Source organism: Pelobates fuscus, chromosome 4 (genome assembly GCF_036172605.1).
Source record: "Pelobates fuscus isolate aPelFus1 chromosome 4, aPelFus1.pri, whole genome shotgun sequence".
Lineage (NCBI taxonomy): Eukaryota > Metazoa > Chordata > Amphibia > Anura > Pelobatidae > Pelobates > Pelobates fuscus.
The window spans coordinates 221,257,045-221,273,796 of record NC_086320.1 but is presented as its reverse complement, the minus strand read 5'-3'; positions in this window follow the sequence as shown (position 1 = coordinate 221,273,796).

Genomic DNA, 16,752 nt, shown 5'->3' with positions numbered 1-16,752 from the left:
TGTCCCTTTAACTTATACTGCTACCCCTCAGGTCCTAGCAGAGAGAATTGATCCCACGTATGAAAGAGATTACAATAAATATATCAATTTAAAAAAATAAGAGGTTAGGGAAGGGAACTTTTATTCCCCAGGGGACTGTCATTTGTAAAGAGGCTTTATAGTGGGGGCTTCTGGCAAGAGAGAGGCTTAACTCTCAGGTTTTTGTAAAAGGGACACTATAGTCACCCAGACCACTTCATTGACATGAGTGCAATGGTCCTAGACAGCCACTTCTAGACTGACTAAAAGTCGGTCATGTGATGTCCAGGGCCGGTGCAAGGATTCTTGCCGTCCCTTTTGAATGCAACTACACACTCTCAGAAGTTAATTCACCAAACTCTGAATTCAGTAAATTGGAAACCGAATTGCATACTTTAAGCAAAAACAGCTGAACTGTGACTGTAGCTGAGTTGGAGAATTCTTCTAAATCAGCTATTTTGGTATACATTTTACCATTTGGTTTTTAATTAGGTCTGATCAGCTGTCCCTTTCCTCCATAGTGCCCAATCTCTCTCATTAGCGTTTATCCCCAGCTTTCTCCTTTGTTTCTGTTTCCCAAAGCTTGCAGTCTCTATGTTCATGATTTCTCCGCTCACTCAATGCCACTGATTCTCTCCAGCCTGTTTCTCTTTATTCCGATAGGGTTATTCAATAAATTGTTGGGAATTCAAAGTGAATTTCTAATTTATGGTGAAAACACCCATTAACATTCTCCAGATTTGGCTACTCTACCCTTACACTTGAAATTAACTTTTAATTAATTATGAATCCCCAACAATTCTCACTTTAGTGAATAGCCCTGTAATTGTCTTCTGTCAATTTCTCTTCTTTTCTTTTCCCTGTCTATTCATTAACCCTTTAAGACCAGAGGGCGTACTATTACGCCCTATTTTAAGCAGCTCTAAACGCCGCCGGGCGTAATAGTACGCCCTCCTTTTTTTTTTTTTTTTTAACTTACCCGGTCGCCGGCGTGGGATCGCGGTTGGGGGGACTCACAGGGAGCCCCACGTCGCACGTCCTTCCTCCTGGGGGCCCCCCCGGCCATGTGAGAGTGAGGTCCTTGCGAGGACCTCAAAATCACGTGGCCGGGTTAGCTAGCTCAGGGATTGCCAGCAGGGGGACTGCCTGTAATGACAGGTAGTCCCCCTGCTGGCTGAATTCAAATAAAAAAAAGTTTAAATCAGTGTAAAAAAAAAAACAATTATATACTTAGATCATATATATATATTATATATATATATATATGATCTAAGTATATATATACACATATACATACACATACACACATACACTGTCTAGGGGTATTTTACTATTTATATATATATAATTATATATATTAATATCAAATTACACGTAGACTGATACTGATTAAATATATATATAATTATTGTTATTTATATATATATAATATAAAATAAATAAATATGTAAATACGTTAAAAAATTAAATTAAAAACAATTAAAAATAAATAATTACAAAATATATAGATGTGTGTTATTTCGTTCTAACTGTATTGTGATATTAATATATATATATATATATATATATTTATATCAAAACACACGTAGAACGAAATAATATATATATCTATATACATAAATATATACGTATATATCACTATATATATACCTATATATAAATAGAAATATTTTTTTTAAAATTATATATATATATATATATATATATATATACACAAATACGTATATATATATACATATATTAATTCTACACATATATTTATGTAATATTTTTACATTATTAGGTATCTTAATTAATTATAATTAGCGGGACCTACCTGACAACCCATGCCGAAAGTAAAGGGAATTTAATTTGCTAGCACTATATTTAACCCTATAACTTTCCAAGACACCATAAAACCTGTACATGGGGGGCACTGTTCTACTCGGGAGACTTTGCTGAACACAAATATTAGTGTTTCAAAACAGTAAAATGTATTACAACGATGATATCACCAGTAAAAGTGAAGTTTTTTGCATTTTTCACGCACAAACAGCACTTACACGGACGATATTATTGCTGCAATACTTTTTACTGTTTTGAAACACAAATATTTGTGTTCAGCAAAGTCTCCCGAGTACAACAGTACCCCTCATGTACAGGTTTTATGGTGTTTTCAAAAATTACAGCGTCAAATATAAGGCTTGTGTTTCATTTTTTTCACATTAAAATTTGCCAGATTGGTTACGTTGCCTTTGAGACCCTATGGTAGCCCAAGAATGAAAATTAACCCTATGACGGCATACCATTTGCAATAGTAGACAACCCAAGGTATTGCAAACGGGGTATGTCCAGTCTTTTTTAGTAGCCACTTAGTCACAAACACTGGCCAAACTTTGCGTTTTTTTCAATTTTTCACACACAAAGAAATACTAAAGCTAACTTTGGCAAGTGTTTGTGACCAAATGGCTACTATAAAAGACTGGACATACCCCATTTGCAATACCTTGGGTTGTCTACTATTGCAAATGGTATGCCATTATGGGTGTACATTTTATTCCTGGGCTACTATACAGTCCCAAAGGCAACGTAACCAATCTGGCGAATTTCAATTTCAAATGTAACGATAACGGTATAGCATATAGCACTAGACTAATAGGTGAGAAACTACCGACACATTCTCAGCAAAATTAGGGGTATGAGCGGCCAAGAGTTAGTCTTCTCCAGTGGGCTGGTAGGGAAAACAGGTGCCTCTGGTATTGGAAGGAAGGTTTCTGTGCCAGAAACGTTTCTCAGGTGCTGGCCAAGTTCGGCTCCTCCGCTGCTGGTCTAGTTTTCGGGTAGAAAGGCTGGACTTTACGTACATCTCAAATCTGGGCCGAGTGTTAGGGCCAAGTCTGTGCCAGAGGTAGGTGTTTGTACGGTCTCCAGCATAGGAAGCCCCAGTGCTGTGAGGAACTTCCCTGCTTCTGACTGTGGCTGTAGATGGATTCTCTTCCCGTTGTAAAGCACCATTAATTTGCAGCCAGGGCCCTAGCGGTAAGCCACTGCGTGGTCCCGCAGGTGCTGAGTGATGGGACGTAGGGATTGTCGCCATACCATGGTGGACCTGGTCAGGTCATTAAAGAAGGAGAGATCGGCACCCTCAAAGTGGTACGTTGGTGTGTCGCGAACAGCTGCCTGTACCAGCTGCTTACTTCGCATGGACTGGAAGCATATCAGCAAATCTCTAGAAACCCTGTCTGGCGCTTTAGCTTGTTTTGGGATCAGGAAGTAGTTCTCTACTGAGATTGCTTTAGCTTTAAATGGCGACAGTACGCAGCTCAGCAGGTGTCGGATGTAAGGAGGGATTTCTGTATCTGTGATGTCCTCAGGAACATTCCAGATCTTGAGGTTGCGCTGTCGCTTGAAGTCTTTGAGTCCTGCAATTCTGCCCTCCATGAGGAGATTTGCTTGTCTGAGCTTGTCCATCTCGGACCGCTGGGCATCCTGCCCTCATTGCACCATGTCTCCTGAGTCTTCCTGTGTTTGAAGTCTAGCTGAAATGACTCCAAAGTCCTCCCGGACCAATGCCATATCAGCAGCAAATAGTACTTTCATCTCCCTTAGCAGATTTTGAATGTCAGCCTTGCTTGCAGGCGTTTGGTCCAGGCTGAGGTTAGTTCTTGCCCGCCCTCCCCACAGGAGGGTGCTGAGGTTCAGGGTTTGCCCTTGTTGTACTCGGCATGCTAGGGAATGAGAGGTCTTTCGTGTCACTCTCTTCCGATGTCAGATTCTTCCCTCGCCGGCACCATTTTGGTAGGCCACGGTTGTGGAGTCACCTTAAGCAATGTGCCTATGTCTTGTGAGGAGTAGGCCATATAATTTCTGCGGAGTTTAGCTTTTTTTCCCCATAGCGTCTGTGCATCTTTTGGGTGATTATCGGGCAGTATTACCAGATATATGCTTGTATAAATCGATGCTCTCACAGGAGCTCTTAGCATGTGTGTCTGCTTCTGTCTCTGACTAGCTCCGCCCCTGCAAGCATATAATTTAATCTTATAAACTCTGCTTTATATTATGGATGTTATATGTCTATATTTATTTAATAAAATACTTAAAAGACAAAACTTTATTGCTTCCAAGACAATCCCTATTTTATATTGTATTCTCAATTATTTATATATTTTAAGTAGGTGAACTCTTACTAACTATATACAATTATGGCTAAGATATCTGTATGGTTAACCCTGCTAAGTTCTATGCTTTAAGATGTTATAGTGGTAAATAGGGGAACCGTCTGCGAATACACCCCGTCACCCGACCCCCACCCCCCACTGTCACCCTCACACCCTGCCCTCCAATGTCACCTCCACACACTGCCATCCACCACTGTCACCCCCACGCTGTCACCCTAACATCCTGCCCCCATACTTTCATCCTCACATCCTGCTACCCACCACTGTCACCCTTATGTCCTGCCCCCCAACTAGTCACACCAACTATCACCCTCAAACCCTGCCCCCCCAACTGTCACCCTCACATCTTGCCCCCATGCTGTCATACTCACATCCTGCCACCAATCACTGTCACTCTCATATCCTTCCCTCCACCACTGTCATCCTCACATCCTGCTACCCACCACTATCATCCTCACATCCTGCTACCCACCACTATCACCCTCACATCCTGCCCCCTACACTGTCACCCTTACATCCTGCCCCCTACACTGTCACCCCCACACTGTCACCCTCACATCATGCTCCTCACCACTGTCACCCCCACACTGTCATTGTCACCCTCACATCCTGCCCCCACACTTTCACCCTCACATCCTGCCCCCTACACTCTCACCCCACACCCTGCCCCTCACCACTGTCATTGTCACTATCACATACTGCCTTCCACCACTGTCACACTCACATCCTGCCTCCCACCACTGTCACTCTCACACCCTGACCCCACAGCCTTCATACACACTGCCCCCCACACTTTCCCCTTCCTACACATTGTTCCCCCTATACTGTCACCTTCTTACACACTGTTCCCCCTATACTGTCAACTTCCTACACACTGTCCCGCCATTCCAGCCCACAGGTAAGAGGCAGGAAGGGGGGATAATCCCAATTTAATTTAAACTGCTCACCCCCACCATAATTTATCCAACTCTACACACACATTACATGCACTACACAGACACTGCATCCACTGCCTCCAGTATACACACACAGGCAATATATTCAATACACACACTGCATACAATACACACTACATCCATGACCCAATAACAGACGGAGCATCCATGACACACAGATGCAGCATCCACTGAACGCACACATACTGCATTTACTACTCACTAAATATGATATACACACTGCATCCACCACATAAACAGACATAGCATTCACTACACACACTGCATAACATAATGGATGTTGGCGTGCTTTTGGTGCAAAGCGGGGGAGGGGGGCATCCTTGGACCCAGGCAGCATAATGTTTTGGCCATAATGTCTTGGCAGTGGCCATACAAAGAGGCTGCATTACATAGCTGTCAGTTTTGTAAATAATACTGTATTTTATCTCAGGGGTGAAAAATTACAGCTGTTACAGTTTGCTGTCAGCAGGTGGCACTAGTTGTGTAATTTAAGCTTTTTATGTAACAGTAAATGGTTTCCTTCATGCTTCAAATGACTGAAACTAAGTGTGACTGAAATCTTGTAGCTATTAAATTCCAAAACAGTAATGCTACTTAGCTTACAAAACAAATCTGTGTCAGAGGACAAATAGGAAGTACCAGCATTAAAGGGACACTCGATGCACCAGGACCACTGCATGTAATGAACTTGTAAAGTGTTATGTTCACTTTTAGCTAAATCCCCCCTAAATACATTAAATACATTGTGTGTTAAAGAGATATATGTAGTCAATGTAAAATATTGAGATTTACTCAACTTGCCTCCATTCCAGCTTTGCCATGTCCAGCTTCGCCACTTTTCATGTAACACCCATCTCTGTCTGCCTGCAGATTTACGTGATTTGCCCTGTTTGGGGTTTCTTCCCTAAGCACTGCAAGCCTCCTTTATGATGCTGACATGCTGGGTTAATTTGCCAGCCTGCCGGTGTCTGAACGCATTTCTCCTCAGCCAGTGCTAGTGTTTCAGCTAGGGAGCTACCACAACATGCGCTGTAGTTGAGATCTATGGAGAGCAGAAGGACCACCTGTCTTTTCTGCTCTCACCTGTTAGTCAGATTGTCAGCATAGAGTCTAAGCCGAAGATTTGACTGAGTTGTGGAATAAAAACCCATTTTAAATAGGTTTTTCTCCCAAACTATATATTTGCTAGCACAAAGTGTAGACAGAATGTTATGCTCTTTCAAAAGAGGACAAGTGAAAATAGCAATGATCGGTATCTTTTAAAGGATAACTGTCACAACAAAACCTTTTGTTTTTTCTATATAAATGAATAAATTTCATCAAGTTTTGAAAGGGAATACATTTTTTGTTTGTTTATAAGAATATGTAAAAAAACAAAAAAAGTTAAAACTCATCTCTACCTTTAGTATATAACAGGATCCTTCAGCCAGATACATACACCTTAGGTAAGATAGTGTTTGAAACCTGACAAAGTCTATAGTCTTCATTTCTTGCAGAGAAGCAGGGAAGACCAGATAGAGGCTAAGTGTCCCTGCAGGCTCAGCAATGCAAACAATGCCTTTTCTGAGAAAGGACAATGCTTACATTTTGCCAGCCTGCCGGTCACCACTAGTACATACCTACCAATCATCCATGCCCACCTTCCTGGACAGAGATTGTCAGGGAGAGGGAGCAGGCTGCACAGAGAACTATGCAGGTAAGGGGGGCTGTCTGTCAAGGTGGGGGATATCCCCTAAAAAAAGTGGCAAGGCTGACTTACACTTATTATTTCAGTTAGATCACTTACTGTTTTTATTAGTGTTTCTTAGGCTGACCGACAGCTGCCACCTGCGGAAGAGCTATCTCCATGATCCTAAGTGCCCAGTCCCCTCTTGCATTTTTAAATTTACTGACATTTCAAAATGTGAGACAGGTCCCCAGGAGAGATGTTTGTCACTCAGAAAGCCACTAGAGGGACTTCTTGGATGCGGTCCTGCAATTTTTAATTAAACTTTTGCATCTCCACTCTCTGCTCGGAGACCCTGAACACTCTCCATAGACAGGGCCAGAGTGGCCCACTGTAATCCTGGGAAATTTCAAAGAGAATCCTCTGATAGGCTATTTACCTGTGAACAGGGATGTATTTACCACAAGGCAAACAAGGCATTTGCCTAGGGCGGCACTTTCAGGGGGGGCGCCAAAAATCACCACCCCAAGCTCCCAGACAAATGCCTTTTTTGCCTCATGTTCTGGGGCTGTCCAGCTTACTGTGAGTGAGCGAGTGAGTGAGTGAATGTAGCTGTCAGTGTGTGTCTGTGAGTGAGTGAAAGCGTGTGTCTTTCAGTGAGAATGGGTGTGCCTGTGAGTGTGTGCGTATGTCATTTTATGTGTATCTGACACAGGGCCGGCGCGTCCATAAGGCAACACAGGCGGCCACCTTAGGGCGCACGGGCTCTGGGGGCGCAAGATTTCAGTGACCGGCAGGAGGGAAGCTCTCCCTCCTGCCGGGCCACCATCTCGGCCCCCGGTGCGGCGTGCGGCTGTGCTGTAATCAGACGCGGCGAGGGAGCTCTAACCTCTCTGCTCTGCTCCCTCGCGCGCTGTCTGCTGTTACCACGGGAGCCGGAATATGACGTCATATTCCGGCTCCCGCGGTATCAGCAGACAGCGCGCGAGAGAGCAGAGCAGAGAGGTTAGAGCTCCCTCGCCGTGTCTGATTACAGCACAGCCGCACGCCGCCCAGCAGCCCCACTGGACCCCAGGGAAGGATTCATCATCCACACCAGCTCTCCAGGTAGGGAGGCTGGGTGGAAAATATTTATTTGTCAAATAATTAGTGAGTGTATGTGTCTGTGTGTGTGAGTGTATGTGTCTGTGTGTGTGTGTGTGTATGTGTCTGTGTGTATGTGTCTGTGTGTATGTGTCTGTGTGTGAGTATGTGTCTGTGTGTGTCTGTGTGTGTGTATGTGTCTGTGTCTGTGTGTGTGTGTGTGTGTGTGTGTATGTATGTGTCTGTGTGTGTGTGTATGTGTCTGTGTGTGTGTGAGTGTATGTGTGTGTGTGTGTATGTGTCTGTGTGTGTGTGTGTATGTGAGTGTGTGTCTGTGTGTGTGTCAGTGTATGTGTCTGTGCGTGTGTGAGTGACGGCGTGTGCGTCTGCGAGTGACAGTGTGCGTCTGCGAGTGACAGTGTGCGTCTGCGAGTGACAGCGTGTGTGTGTGAGTGAGTGCGTCTGTGTGTGTGCATGTGAGTGTATGAGTGTGTTTGTCAGTGTATGAGTGTGTGTCTGTCAAATCAGTGAGAGTATGTTTGTCATTGAGTCTGTGTGTGACTATCAGTGTGTCTGTCACTGAGTCTGTGTCTGTCAGTGACGTCTGTGTGTTTGTCATTGAGTGTGTGACTGTCAGTGTGTACAGAGTGTAGCGGAGCGGAGCGCTGTACAGGAGCTTCTGTTTCCTGTACCTGGCCAGACTGACAGGAGGTGCTCACAGAGAGAGCACTCCCTGTCAGTTCGGCCGGGTACAGAAAACTGAAGCTCCTGTACCGCGCTCCGCTCCGCTACACTCTGTACACACTGACACACCAGGAAGGGGAGTGTGACCACTAAAGGGGTGTGGGGTGCACCAAAGGGACAGGGAGGGAATGGGAGAGAAACACCAAGAGACAGGGAAAAGAGGGGGAAGGGGAGAAGAACACTAAGGGACAGGGAAGGGACCATTAATGGTCGGGGAGGGGAGAGGGGCTGGTTAAGAGGCACATAGGTGAAGATGTTTTTTTTTGGGGGGGGGGTGGAAAAATGCATCTTCGCCTATGTACCTAAAAATCCAAGCACCGGCCCTGCTCTGACAGTGTGTGCCTGTCAGTGTGTGTCTGTCAGTGAAAGTGTGTGCCAATGAGTGTGTTGGTTAAAGAGTGTGTGCCAATGACTGTATGTGTGTGCCAATGACTGTGTATCTGTCAGTGAGTGTATATCAGTGCATGTATCAATGAGGGCATGTGTCTGTCAGTCAAAAAAGTTGCCTTGACACGAATTGGGGAGAATTGGGGGGGCAAATTTAGATTTTAGGGGTGCCCAAATGTAGTTGTGCCTAGGGCAGCACAAATCCAAAATACACCACTGCCTGTGAATATACTAAAAGTCTCTTTTGGGGGAAAAGGGGAGGACTTGCAAAGGCTGCAGATCAAAGAACTTTTAAAATATACCCCCAATGAATACATGTTTGAAAAATGCATGCATGTATTCATCAGGGGGAATATGTACCAAACAATGATTTAAAGTTTTTTTTGCCAATTTGGGCAGTGGAGTGTTCCTTTAACCCATGGGTATTTTTCATTTTACACTTATAAAAAGACATACTAAAGCTAAAAAAACCAACTATATATCGCCTGGGCCTTGCATAGATCCATAGTGAAACTTCGAAATATGATTAAAATCTCTATCATATCAATAAACATAATAGAAATAGATCTGCATCTGTCGAATTTGCAACTCCATATATGTGTGACTTCATCAGGCCTCCCGAGTGTCCTGTCCAGCTGTCCCAATTTAGTTCCCCAGACAGTGCAACAGGAGCGTATCATTAGGCGCACTTGTGCTGTGTGGCAGGTGTTAAGATAATGGAGCAAGCACTTCAGCAATGGTATCTACATGTTCCTGTAGATTGGAGCCCAGGTAGGGAACACTATAGGATCAGGAACACAAACAAGTATTCCTGACCCTATAATGTTAAAAACACCATTTAGCGGAGGAGCGATGACGTATGCGCATGTAGCCGGCATCCTCGTGGTGTGTGGCTGGAGAATGGGTCGAGGAGAAGGAGTAAAGGAGTAGATCATGCTGGCGGCATGTCCAAGGCTGAATGAGGGGAAAATCCGGCAGGTACTTCGAGCGAGAGGTCCTGTATGAATACAGAAGTGCCCTAAGGAAGCAGCTCAGGAAAACAAAAAAAAGAACGCAGAGCAACATGCAGGATACATGCACAAAATTCACTAGAGAAATACTGAACCCAATATAAAGCTAAGTGCATTAGTTGATGTAACTGATACTAGCAAATTATCACTTAAGGCAAAAGGGGGTAAATCACTTAAACAATAGTTTCTATTTTTCCCTACTTGTTGAAGCTTTACACTGCGTTTTATGTTTTGTTTTGTTTTTTGGCTTTATGCCTCTCCCTTCTTAACCATTTCAATAGAGGATATAATATGAGGCTTTAATTGGCTAATAATGGTCAGGGAAAGGGGGCAAATTTACAGAAGAGAGATCTCCTTTGTCTTTTTTTTTTCTGCTGGGTATTACTTAGTATTTTTGTTTTTTTGTTTTTCTTTTCTTGGGGTTTTAATAAAAGAAAAGAAGAAGGGGGGGGGGAGAGAAGAGGTAATGGACCCCTGACCACAGGCTGGGAGAGAAGGGGGGAAAAGGAAAGGAAAAAGAAGAGACGGTGTTAAGAGTACCTAAAATTACTATAAGAAACCCCTAGAGCAAAAAAAAAGGAAATAAAAAATATATAAAGGAAGAAAAGAAAGAGGGGAAGAAGATTAAGGAAAGGGAAAGGAAGAGAGAAAAGAATGGAAGGAAAATAAGGAAGGGGAAAGAGGGGAGAAGGTAGGGAGATAAAAGGAGAAGAAAATATGGCCACCAAAAAGACGCAAAAGAGATCTGAAGAAAGAAAAAAAAAAGGAAGGTCAGCCAGAAAAAAGTTTGTCTTTTTTCTCACCCCAACCGCCTGGGTATAAATCAAATGTAGATGTGTCACACCAGATAACCAATCCGACAGAAGGAGAAATGAGTAGTACACAAACGGAAGCATAGGATAACTTAACACAGGAAGAAATCCTGTATGAACGATTACTCAATTTGAGAAAATTAAGGAAGAAATGCAGGCGAATACACAGGACATCAAGAGAGATATCTCTTTATTAATCCCAAGGGTACAAAAGTTTTGAAAAAAAACTTGAGATTATCGAACAAGAGAGTAACTCCCACCAGGAAGAACATGTTATTCTGGAAAGAAAAATAGTGGATCTGGAAAATAAAATGATAGATCTGGAGGACAGATCAAGGAGGAACAACCTAAGAATTAGAGGTGTATCAGAACAAATAAAGACAACAGAACTGGAAACATAAATAGAAGAATTCTTTAAATATATGAATGTGGAATGGGATATCAAAAGCCCTATGATGGAACGGTGTCACAGAGTTAACAAGTCAAAAGGGGTACCAGACCACCTACCAAGAGATATAAAGAATGTAAAATCTTTATACTGGATGAAGGCAAGGTCTTTCATTACGGCAGAAGAACTTAAAAGATGGCTGACCCTAAGTAAGGAGTTATAAAGAAGGAACAATAAACACTTTGCTAGGGGAAAAAATGTGTGTAATTGTAACTTTATATATATATATATATATATATATATATATATATATATATATATATACCTATGTTATGATAGCCCTGATGCACAAATTGGAGAGAGAGAGCCCTTTGAGCTGGCAGAAACTGTTAAATTAAGTTAGCATCATTGAACGCCCGTGGGAGTAACTCACCATTTAAAATATGTCTAAAATATGTCTAATTATTGATTTCCTGAAGAAAAATCAAATACAAGTTTGTGCATTACAAGAAACACATTGGCTAAAAACTGACAAAATTAATATAAGGTCTATTAATTATTCGCTTATTATAAGTGCAGCTCTGGAAAAAAAAACTGCATTCAATACTCCAAGTGAGGTCTCACCAGTGTTCTGTACAATGGCATGAGCACTTCCCTCTTTATACTGCTAATACCTCTCCCTATACAACCAGCATTCTGCTAGAATTTCCTGCTGCTCTTTTCAGAGCCGGACTGGCCCACCGGGATACCGGGAAAATTCCCGGTGGGCCATGGCACTTGGGGCTGCACCGTGCAGCAGCACTTCCTCTGCCCACCAAGTACACACACACTCACATTGGGGGTACTGGGGAGCACAGGTCCCCTCTTACCTCTAGAAAAGGCTTTCCTTATTCACTCGCGAGCAGCAGGTGCAGTAAATTGAACTTTCAATGCTGCTCGCGAGCCTGGAGTAAGTGCAAGGAAGATGGCAGTCCCGGTCCCTGCCTGAAAACCTTCAGACTCAGGAAGCATGTGACCTGGCAATCAGGCAGAGCAGGGCAGCCCACACGGGTCTTTCAAAGTCTTGCTTCCTGTGTGTAAAGTGCTGTCAGGCAGGGAGCCCTGTGAGTTAGCTGGAGGGAAGCTGCTGGGAAGGAGCAAGGTCGACTTTTAATTGTACTGATTCTTAGAGTGTTTATATTTGAGGGTGTAGTTGTGAGTGTGTTTGGTGTGTATTTTTGTAGTGTGTGTGTCAGTATGGATCAATGTGTGTGTGTCTCAGTGTGGCTCAATGTGTCAGTATGGATCAATGTGTGTGTGTGTGTCAGTATGGATCAATGTATGTGTGTGTGTCAGTATGGATCAATGGGTCAGTATGGATCAATGTGTGTGTGTGTGTGTGTGTGTGTGTGTCAGTATGGATCAATGTGTCAGGGTGGATCAATGTGTGTGTGTGTGTGTGTGTGTGTGTCAGTATGGATCTGTGTGTGTGTGTCTGTGTGTCAGTATGGATCAATGTGTCAGTATGGATCAATGTGTTAGGGTGGATCAATGTGTGTGTGTGTGTGTCAGTATGGATCAATGTGTTAGGGTGGATCAATGTGTGTGTGTGTGTGTCAGTATGGATCAATGTGTCAGTATGGATCAATGTATGTGTGTCAGTATGGATCAATGTGTCAGTATGGATCAATGTGTTAGGGTGGATAAATGTGTGTGTGTGTGTCTCAGTATGGATCAATGTGTGTGTGTGTCAGTATGGATCAATGTGTCAGTATGGATCAGTGTGTGTGTCAGTATGGATTGATGCGTGTGTGTGTGTGTGTGTCAGTATGGATCAATGTGTCAGTATGGATCAGTGTGTGTGTGTGTGTGTGTGTGTCAGTATGGATCAATGTGTCAGTATGGATCAATGTGTGTGTGTGTCAGTGTGGATCAATGTGTCAGTATGGATCCATGTGTGTGTGTCAGTATGGATCAATGTGTGTGTGTGTCAGTATGGATCAATGTGTGTGTGTCAGTATGGATCAATGTGTTAGGGTGGATCAATGTGTGTGTGTGTGTCAGTATGGATCAATGTGTGTGTGTGTCAGTATGGATCAATATGTGTGTGTCAGTATGGATCAATGTGTGTGTGTGTGTGTGTGTCAGTATGGATCAATGTGTCAGTGTGGATCAATGTGTGTAGATGTCAGGGAGTGTGTATGCATTAGTGATTGTGTGCCAGTGTTTGTATGGGATGCAGCATTAGTTTGTGTGCCAGTGTCTGTTGATGAGTATATGTCAATATGTATGGGCATCATTGACTACAAGCCAGTGTGTGTGCCAGTGAGTATTTATTAATTAAAAATCCATGTGTCTGTCTATTTTTTTTTTCTTTCAAATGTAAAATAAATTGAATTAAAAAAAAATATAGGGGGGCGTGGCTTGGCGCTCGGCGAGGAAGGACGCATGTGAGAGAGGCTCCGTCCTAAATCGGCCTAAAAGCGGATAATCTAGCAACAGAGACCACAGAATTCTGCCTAAAAAACTTCCCTCGACATGGCTCAACATAAGGGGAAAAAGAACACTGAAAAACCCGACAAAAACAGGTTCTTTACGGCCCGCAATCAACCGCCAAAAGCCCAGAGCACGTCTGACCAAGATGGCGACGACACTCTCCCCCTACAGGGATCCCCTGGGGAACGAGCTCTCCCAGTAACACAAGACATTTTACAAGCATGTCTAGACGAAATGTCAGAGAAACTACTGCACAACTTTAATAAATCCATTTCGGACTTGAGGAAAGATGTCCAGGAGTTGGGAGACCGGACTGCCCATATGGAAAACCGCATGGGAGAGTACGCGGAGGCACATAATGATATGGCTGACCATGTCCAAACCCTGGAGCAAGAATTGTCAGCGTGCCAGAACAAACTCATGGACCTAGAGGACAGGTCAAGAAGGCACAACATACGCTTTCGTGGTGTACCTGAAGCAGTTAAGCCACCTGACATAGTGGCACATCTTACAGACCTCTTCAAAACTCTGGCACCGGATCTCCCAGCGGATGTCTTCCTTATCGACCGGGCCCACAGGGTTGCTAAACCCAAATTCCTTCCAGACGAAGCCCCTAGGGATATACTTGCCTGTCTTCACTACTTCCACGCAAAGGAAGCGCTCATGCGGGCATCCAGGCAGCGGAGAGACCTCCCAGCTCCATACAACACCATCCAGCTATATTCAGACCTTTCAGCACGCACACTGCAGAAGAGGAGAGATTTTAAAATGGTCACAGACGCGCTCCGTCTTCACAGTATGCAGTACCGCTGGGGCCACCCAGTGCGCCTTCTTGTTCAAAAAAACTGAGTCATTAACACTCACAACACCCCAGAGGAAGGCAAGAAAGCTCTGCAGAGATGGGGCATACCGATGCAACCCAGCACCCACCCGCGACAAGGCAATCTGCAGCACCCGACCAAGCTACAGTCCGACTGGAAGAAACCGCGTGCGGGAGGGAGAGAGTAAAAAGAAGAACCGACGATCCGTCCACCATGAAGATCACCCACAGCAACTAAAATGGCGCGGAAGCCATCAGCAAGCATAACCCGAACTTTGTACTTAAATGAACTATCGGTACCACACCAGATTACAAGTGGAACAGCCATAACCGCAGGGGCCCGCCGGACAGGTGAATATGCTGTCCCCCATACGCTCACACAACACTTGCCTGTCACGCGCACACCGATAAAAAGTCATCACACCACCCAAGAATCATGATCCAAGCACACAAGAATGACACACATGTAAATGACACTTTAGGGGTCTATGGTTAGGGCATGTCTCTCGTGGGCATGACAGCGACTTACTCACACACATATTACACCATGGGGGGCAGCCAATGTACTGACACATCAATGCCCTGATACATCAGTGCAGTACAATTCTGGCGCTCCCTACTATGATCATATTGCGATCATATTGCGTATTGTTACTAATTGTAAAGGGATAAGAAACGCACATTTAAAGTTGTCTACAGCAAGTTATAAACTTTAAATCAAAAAAAAAAAAAAGAAAAAAAAGAAAAAAAAAAATACAATAAAAAAAAAAAAAAAAACTAAACAATTCGTTCAAATGTGGTGCCCGTTCCCGGGTACAACCTCAATGTATGTATACTATGTTCTTCATAACGCTAAGTACCATTTTGTAATTGACGGTTCAACATGTTATTATATGCACACAGTTAGCCCCAGGGGCTGTGGGGAATTTTTCGCTTTCGCAGCAATAACCATGTACAATCTTTAGATCTCTGAGGGCAACACACACATGTAACTACACATTGGTCACAGCAATTAAATATGGCCAATAATTGGTTTGTATTACACTCAACAACCATGTTCCCAATGGAGCCGCTTCTTGGTTCCTCGACCCACGTATGGGTTATAGTTCTGATACGATTGTTGTTCGCACACTCTCAGTGCGACCCACCCCTATCCCCCCCTTCCATCCCCCTCATGCCTCAATAATAGAGAGCCTGACACTCACACGCTGTTCAACAGAGTAGGCAACGTGCAGAGACAGTCTACCATACGATTTGCTGGCAAGCATTCTACGACCACTATCGCACATATAGACACCAATACCTGCGAGTCACACCCACCACAACAACAGAGGGATATATCACGACCCACGAGGTACCTACGACTATCTTGGCAACCACCCATAGCCATTAGACACGCCTTTACAACAACACTAGTTTATGAAAATACAAAGTTATAATGTGAGAGGGTTGAACACCCCGTACAAGAGGCATTGCCTCTTTAAAGACCTCAAGAGGGACCAACCTGACATCATTTGCCTGCAAGAGACACATTTTAAATCCCCGCCCAGGTTGAAACAAAACCTATACCCACACCAATTCCATGCCACGTCAGGGAAGAAAACTGGGGGTACATCCATCTTAGTTAGTAACTCGGTCTCCTTCCAACACCATGTCACAAAGACAGACAAGGAGGGAAGGTACCTCATAGTCCTATGCACGATCAACAACACCAAATATACCCTGGCCAACGTATATGCACCAAACACATACCAGAGGAATTTCCTACATAAAATACTAACGTTACTACAATCGGTCCAGGAAGGTATTCTTGTCCTTTGTGGGGACTTCAACCAAATTGTAGACCCCCAAAGCGACACAACCTCTAATGCAGCCAAGGCATCACAGACCAGACAACATAAGGCGTGCACGGCATACCTCAAACTACTTGAGAGCCACAAATTATATGATGTGTGGAGAGTCCTCCACCCACAGGAAAAGGACTACTCTTACTTCTCTTCCACACACAACACGTACACTAGAATAGATAGATTTCATCTAGAGAGCCAACACCTAGACCAAGTGCTCGACTGCTCTATAGGACAGATCTCGTGGTCTGACCACGCACCGCTGACTTTAAACCTAAAAGACAACTACGACTATAAACACAAAAGCCCGTGGAGACTGAATGAAACACTGTTGTTAGATAACTCCTTTACTCGGCAACTTGAAGGAGCCATTTCGGAATTCTTCATGC